The following is a 7,935-nucleotide window of genomic DNA, read 5'->3' on the forward strand; positions in this document are numbered from 1 at the left end:
AGATTCCAGGAGTGCACTGACACACCTTGTGACATCCTTCATAATTTTAATATCTTTCTTTATATACTTACCCTTACACATTGATACTCCAGTGTATTATCATTTCCTATAGTTTTTATATTTAGTTTGGAAAGCTTTCTACTGTCCCATATGCACCTATAAACATTTCTTTATTCTCGACTGCATTCCTTGTGCTAGGTGGTAGTAGTGCATGTTTTTAACCTCAGCACTGGGGAGGCAGAGGGAGGGGGAGCTCTGAGTTTGAGGCCAGCCTGATCTACAGAGTGAGTTCTAGGAACACCAGGACTACACAAAGAAACTGTGTCTAAAAAAAAAAAAAAAAAAAAAAAATTCCCTGTTAGGCAATGATGCTAGCAGCATGTTGCCATTTCTTGAACTGCTAGAAAAATATTGCAATCAGTGTCTCTGCACATATTGCTGTTGGCATACTTCTAAGTCTCTCTATAGGAGAGACCCCTGAGCCCGAAAATACAACAGTCTCTGAGCTCTAAAACTCACAGATCCCTGTGCTCAAACCCACCAATATCTGAGCTCAACATCCCACCAATCCTTGAACTCAAAATCCTTCCAATCCCTGCACTTGGCTTGAAATGCAGCCAATACCCACCGTGGACAACTCCACCCTGAAAAACTCCTCCCCCAAGAAACTCTATATTAAGTCTGCCTCCTGCACAGCTCCCAGCTGCTTCTCGCCAGAGCAGAGGCCCGCGCCTCATTGTACTTTTCCTAATCTCTTGTGTGGGCATTGTTGTATGGTAGGACTTTGTGGTATTCCTTGGCACCTGACTGCCAGCATACCTTTCCCATCAGAGCTTTAAAACTTACAACTCTAGCTCCAGGAAATCCAATGTCATGTTCTGGTCTCCCTTGTCACTCATGTTCACAAAGTCACACACACACACACACAAATACATCTCAATTTAAAAACTTAAATCTTTTTAAAGGTATGCTCTTACACATGAGACAAATTATACGAAACCAAAGATACACCCACACACATCACTGGATACAAGTAAAGTTGGGAACCTCTGAAAAAGATCAGTAGATTACATGAATGTTGTAGGCTTTTTTTCCTAACGTGTGTGTGTGTGTGTGTTATGCACACGTATGTTCACAAGTGTGAGTAACTGTATACCTGTGTACACATGCATATGGAAGGCAGAATGATGTCAGCTGTCTTCCCCAATTGCTCTCCTCCGTAAGTATTGGAGCAGAGTCTCTCATTTAAACCCAGAGCTCAACCACCCAACTCACAGCCAGCTTGCTTTGGGATCCTCTGTCACTATCTCCCAGACACTGGGATTATAGGCAAAACTCCACATCTGCATGGAATTTACATGTGGATCTGGGGATCTGAACTCAGATCCTCACACTTGTATGGAAACCACATTACTCACTGAGCCATCTATCTCCCCAGGCCATGTATGTTGACTTCCAGCTGTGACATTTTACTATACTCTTGCAAAGAGGTCGCCACTGAGGGAAGCTAAGTGCACAAGAGAGCTTGTTTCATTATTTCTGGAACTGCACATGAATCTATAAATTTCTCAGTAGAAATTTTAATTTTAAAGAGAAGCTACTCATTTAAAATTGAGATAAGTTCAGCCAAATTGCTTATTATCTCTGTTTGCAGGATTTACTTTGGTCATATGCATGCAAATCCTTCAGTGCTGTACCAGGAGAGACGTGCAGAACCATAAACACATTTGGCAGAGAGTAAGTAGTTTACTTCCAACATAGAAGGGCTGGAAGAGACTTAAACAAAGGGGCATTGTGGGGCAGCTAGATACTATTGCTCTTTATTCCCAGGAAAATCTTCACAGTTCAACTTATTTACATTTAATTCATTTCGAGTAAGATAAGACTTTTCCACAGTGAAATCTAAGTTTCAAAATGACAGTAAAGGACATTTCCAGGTTGTTGCACTAATACCCAGGAAGGAAATCATCAGCTTTGAATCTTCTCATTATATTTATTGTGCTGAGCACTGCGAGCAAATAAGATAGGAGATGGACTTTTAAACTGCTTGATAATAGTTTCCTAGAGGAGAACTGAATAAATTTTAAGAACTAATATGATAAAAATTGAACTACAGTGTATTAGCCATGATTATAGGAAAAAAATTAGATGATTCACCATAACCCAGAAGAGAGCAATAGTGTTAGTAAGCCCTAGTGAGCCCTTTGTGCCTGCCAGTATGTGTGTGTGTGTGCATGCATGTGGTGTTTAATTGTTTGTGTGTTTATGTTCATGAAATTGGTCCAGGTTGGGTAAGAATAAAAAAAACTTCAGTGTGCAGCAGAAGGCAGGACCACACTCATTCCATCAAAGTGGCATTGTTCACAGGAGTGTGTGTCTATGCTGCACCCTCACTTAGATGACCAAATTACACCTTACTTACAAATCACTAGCCCATTTACCTCTGAGGATTTGGGGATACTTAAAATTCACTTCCAACAAGCAAGAGTGGTCCCTCAAAAGAAGACAATGTAGCTAGTCCTGGTGAGACCTGATAGGTTAGGGTCAGATGGAAGAGGTGGAGGACCTCCCCTATCAGTAGACTGGGAGAAGGGCTTGGGAGGAGAAGAGGGAAGAAGGGCAGGATTGGAAGGGTATGAGGGAGGGGGTTACAGCTAGGATACAAAATGAATAAATTGTAATTAATAAATTAATTCATTAATTATTTAAAAACAGAGTGGTGGCTCACCACTAATGTGGAAAGATTACCACATGTTCGAGACCAGCCTAGCTTTTTAGTAAGTACCCAGCCAGGCTTGCATAATGGAGCCCTATCTCAAAATCAAACAATAATAAGCATAAGTTGGGACTGAAGCTGAGAGAGATAGAGAAGAGGGGTGACTTCTAATCAGTCAAGATTGGTCCAGAGCAAACACTCAGCAATTTTCGCAGTACAAACCCCTTAGGAGCTAGGAAGCACTCAGCTTCTCAGATTTGGAATTATCTGCTTACCACAGAAAGCTCCTGTTTATGAAGCAGTACCATAAGGTTCAAACAAGAATGTATGGAAGGGGCGGAGCCAAGATGGCCACTAGCACACACAGTTTCTGAGCTGTGGGAAACCTGATCTTCTGAGTTGGAGAATGGAAGGACCCCCAACCCAGGAAAACCACAGCGAGGCTTTCTGAACACCAGAGAACATCGCAGGAGGTGAAAACTTTGGCCTCCGGTCACCCGGAGACTTGCTTGGGGAAGGAGAGAAAAGATCCTTTGTTCTTGCGGCACTCCCTTCCCCCAGACCTCCTTCCTCCTCGGCACAGCAGCACAGCTGACTCATCTTTCTCAGCGCAGACCTAACTGCCTGGGATATACAGCCGCTGAGACGGAGCCCCAAGCACTTTAGCAGCAGACAAAAGCCAGCAGTACGTGCCCCGGAGTCCCAGATTCGCGCAGCGGCTGCACCATCCTCCCAGGGCGCAAATCTGCTAGACACCATACTAGCTCCGCAGGATCGCCATCACTGACGGTACGGCCCGCCCAATCCCACAGTGACAGAGAATACGCTATATACTCACCAAAACCAGGCAGAAACGTCATACAACCTGGACACACCAGGCGCTGGGCCTCCCAAGCTTGGAGAGCACAACGAAGAAATCCCAGGACTTCTCAGAAAGCATTGGGACTAGCAAGCCAGTCTCCAGTTACAGCGGGACGTGGCAGCGGAGCAGTACTGAACTGGCGGGGCACCACAGCCCTCCAGTTTAAGACTAACCAGGGCCAAACCAGAGAACAAAGAGCCTGGTTACCCCATCCCTGCTGAAGTGACCACCCTGAAATCTCCAGCTGCAGCAAGACCTCAGAACCTGGCAGTGACAGCAGCACAGAACTGGCGGAACACATCAAAGAAGCAGGGCCAAACCAGAGAGCAGAGAGCCCCAGATACCACGATCTCGGCCAAGAGACCTGCCTGTAAGTGAGTGCACCCTTGAGAATCTGCAGTTCCCCAGATCCTGGGTCCTTCTAAATCAGAAGCCAGGCATCGAACCCCCCTCCCACCCACATACCCACTTTGGGAAACAGAGGGGCACTAGGGACATTGAAGTTCCTGCCCTGTGGGCCTGATTGAGGAGCTAAGACAGTTAATGCCAGAAATTGCGCTGCGATCATCATTAGCGCCTGCGACATATACAGTGCAGAGCCCCTCCCACACACTCAAGGCTTCAACATTAGCCATCACTCTGTCCCTCGAGAAACTCATCCACGCACACTTACACACACAGACACACACGCGCGCGCGCGCGCACACACACACACACACACGCTTGCATTTGCCCCGTTTGCGCCTGCGTACTTTCCTCCCACAGGTACAGCTAGTCCTCAGCACACGCTGAGAGTGCTCAGCTTCCTGAAGAACTCTCCAGACACCAGAGAGAGACAACACCAGTCTGATCTGCAGAATCCAAAAACAAACAGGGAAGGTTTCAGATAAGCCAATGGCCAGAGGTAGGCGAAAGAACACTTCCAACATAAATCAGAACATCATGACTTCACCAGCAAACCCCAAAATCGATGGATACACCAATTCAGCAGAAGCACAGGAAAATGATTTTAAAGCCATGCTTGCCCAATTATTTGAGGCTCATAAGGAGGAAATGAACAAGTCTTTCAAAGAGATGGCCAGTCAATTGGAGGCAAAGAAAGAAGAAATAGACAATATCCTTAAAGAAACACAGGCAAACATAGCCAAACAAATAGATACACAAGTAGAGGAAAAATTAGTGGCATATAAGAAGGAAATGAAAAAAGAAATAGAGGCCATGGTAGAGAGACAGGAATCCAAATTCAAACACATGAAAGAAATGGTGCAAGGCATGAAAACAGAATTAGAATCAATAAAGAAAACACAAAATGAGAAAACCCTTGAGCTGGAGAACTTGGAGAAAAGATCAGGAACCACAAAAGTAAGCATCACCAACAGAATACAAGAGATGGAAGAGAGAATCTCTGGAGCTGAAGACACACTTGCAGAAATGGATAGTTCTCTCAAAGAAAAAGTAAAATCAGAAAAGTTCCAATCACAAAATATCCAAGAAATCAAGGATGCTATGAAAAGACAAAATCTAAGAATAATAGGAATTCACGAAAAAGAAGACTCCAGACTCCAAGGTCCAGAAAATATTTTCAAGAAAATCATAGAAGAAAATTTTCCCAACTTAAAGAAAGAGATGTCCATAAATATACAAGAGGCCTACAGAACTCCAAATAGACTAGACCAGAAAAGAAACACATCACGTCACATCATAGTCAAAACACTAAATCTACAGAACAAAGAAAAGATATTAAAAGCAGCAAGGGAAAAAGGCCAAGTAACATATGAAGGTAGACCCATCAGAATCACGCCGGACTTCTCATCAGAAACTATGAAAGCCAGAAGGGCCTGGGCAAGTATCATGGAGACTCTAAGAGATCATAAATGTCAACCCAGACTACTATACCCTGCAAAGCTTTCAATCAACATAGATGGAGAAAACAAAATATTCCATGACAAAACTAAATTTATACAATATCTACACAGCAAACCATCCCTACAGAAGATACTAGAAGGAAAACTCCAATCCATTGAAAACAAATTCACCCAAGAAAACAGGGCATACAGATAATGTCCCAACAAAAATGAAAAGAAAACAAGCAATGAAACAGGGTTAGATCATCGACTCCATTACAAAAGGAACTAACATGCATTGGTCACTATTATCTATCAATATCAATGGACTCAACTCACCAATAAAAAGACACAGGCTAACAATGGTTAAGGAAACAGGATCCAACATTCTGTTGCATCCAAGAAACACACCTATGCAACAAAGACAAACACTACCTCAGAGTAAAGGGCTGGAAAACTGTTTTTCAAGCAAACGGTTCCAGAAAACAAGCTGGAGTAGCCATCCTAATATCTAATAAAATAGACTTTCAACCCAAGTTAATAAAAAAAGATAAGGAGGGCCACTATATTCTCATCAAAGGAAAAATCCACCAAGAGGACATCACAATCTTGAATATCTATGCCCCAAATACAAGAGCACCGACATTCGTAAATGAAACATTATTAAAGCTTAAATCATACATTGATCCTAATACCTTAATAGTGGGAGACTTCAACACTCCACTCTCACCAAGGGACAGATCAACTAGACAGACACCAAATAGGGAAATAAAAGCACTCACAGAATCCCTAAATCAAATGGACCTAATAGACGTCTACAGAGCATTTCACCCAAACTCAAAAGAGTACACCTTCTTTTCAGCACCGCATGGAACCTTTTCCAAAATAGACCATATAGTGGGCCACAAAGCAAGCCTCAACAGATACAAAAGGATTGAAATAATCCCTTGTATACTATCTGACCACCATGAACTAAAGCTCGACCTCAACAACAACAGAAACAACAAAAAGCCAACACGCACATGGAAACTGAACAACTTACTACTCAATGACAGCTGGGTTAAGGAAGAAATAAAGAAAGAAATTAAAGACTTCCTAGAATTCAATGAAAAGGAAGGCACAACATACCCAAATTTATGGGACACATTGAAAGCAGTGCTCAGAGGAAAATTTATAGCACTAAGTGCCTGCAAGAAGAAATTCGTAACATCACATACAAACAACTTAATGGCCCAACTGAAAACCCTAGAAAAAAAAGAAGCAGATACACCCAAGAGGAGCAGACGGCTGGAAATAATCAAACTAAGGGCTGAAATCAATCAACTAGAAACAAATAAAACTATCCAAAGAATCAATGAAACAAAAAGCTGGTTCTTTGAGAAAATCAAAAAGATAGACAAACCCTTAGCCAAACTAACTAAAAAGCAGAGAGAAACTATCCAGATCAGCAAAATCAGAAATGAAAATGGGGACATAACCACAGACATTGAGGAAATCCAAACAATTATTAGGTCATACTACAAAAGCCTATATGCCACAAAATTTGAGAATCTAAATGAAATGGATAATTTTCTTGAAAGATTCCATCTACCAAAAATAAGTCAAGATCAGGTAGAAAGACTGAATAGCCCTATATCTCCCAAGGAAATCGAAGCAGTCATTAACAGTCTCCCCTCCAAAAAAAGCCCTGGACCAGATGGCTTCAGCGCAGAATTCTACAAGACCTTCAAAGAAGTGCTAACTCCAATTCTCCTCAAGCTATTCCACAAAATAGAAACAGAAGGAACACTACCAAACTCATTCTATGAAGCCACAGTCACCTTAATACCTAAACCACACAAAGACCCAACAAAAAAAGAGAACTTCAGGCCTATCTCTCTTATGAACATTGACGCAAAAATACTCAATAAAATACTTGCAAACCGAATCCAAGAACACATCAAAGATATCATCCACCATGACCAAGTAGGCTTCATCCCAGGCATGCAAGGGTGGTTCAACATATGGAAATCCATCAATGTAATCCACTACATAAACAAACTGAAGGAGAAAAACCACATGATCATCTCCTTAGACGCCGAAAAAGCATTTGACAAAGTCCAACACCCATTCATGTTTAAAGTCTTGGAGAGATCAGGGATACAAGGCACATACCTAAACATAGTAAAGGCAATATATAGCAAGCCTATAGCTAACATCAAACTCAATGGAGAGAAACTTAAATCAATCCCACTGAAATCAGGGACAAGACAAGGCTGTCCATTGTCCCCATATCTCTTCAACATAGTACTTGAAGTCCTAGCCAGAGCAATAAGACAACTAAAGGAGATCAAGGGGATACAAATTGGAAAGGAAGAGGTCAAAGTGTCACTATTTGCAGATGATATGATAGTATACATGAGCGACCCCAAAAATTCAACCAGAGAACTCCTTCAGCTGATAAACACCTTCAGCAAAGTGGCAGGATACAAAATCAACTCAAAAAAATCAGAAGCCCTCCTATATACCAAAGA

The sequence above is a fragment of the Meriones unguiculatus genome, chromosome X (genome assembly GCF_030254825.1).
Source record: "Meriones unguiculatus strain TT.TT164.6M chromosome X, Bangor_MerUng_6.1, whole genome shotgun sequence".
Taxonomy (NCBI): Eukaryota; Metazoa; Chordata; class Mammalia; order Rodentia; family Muridae; genus Meriones; species Meriones unguiculatus.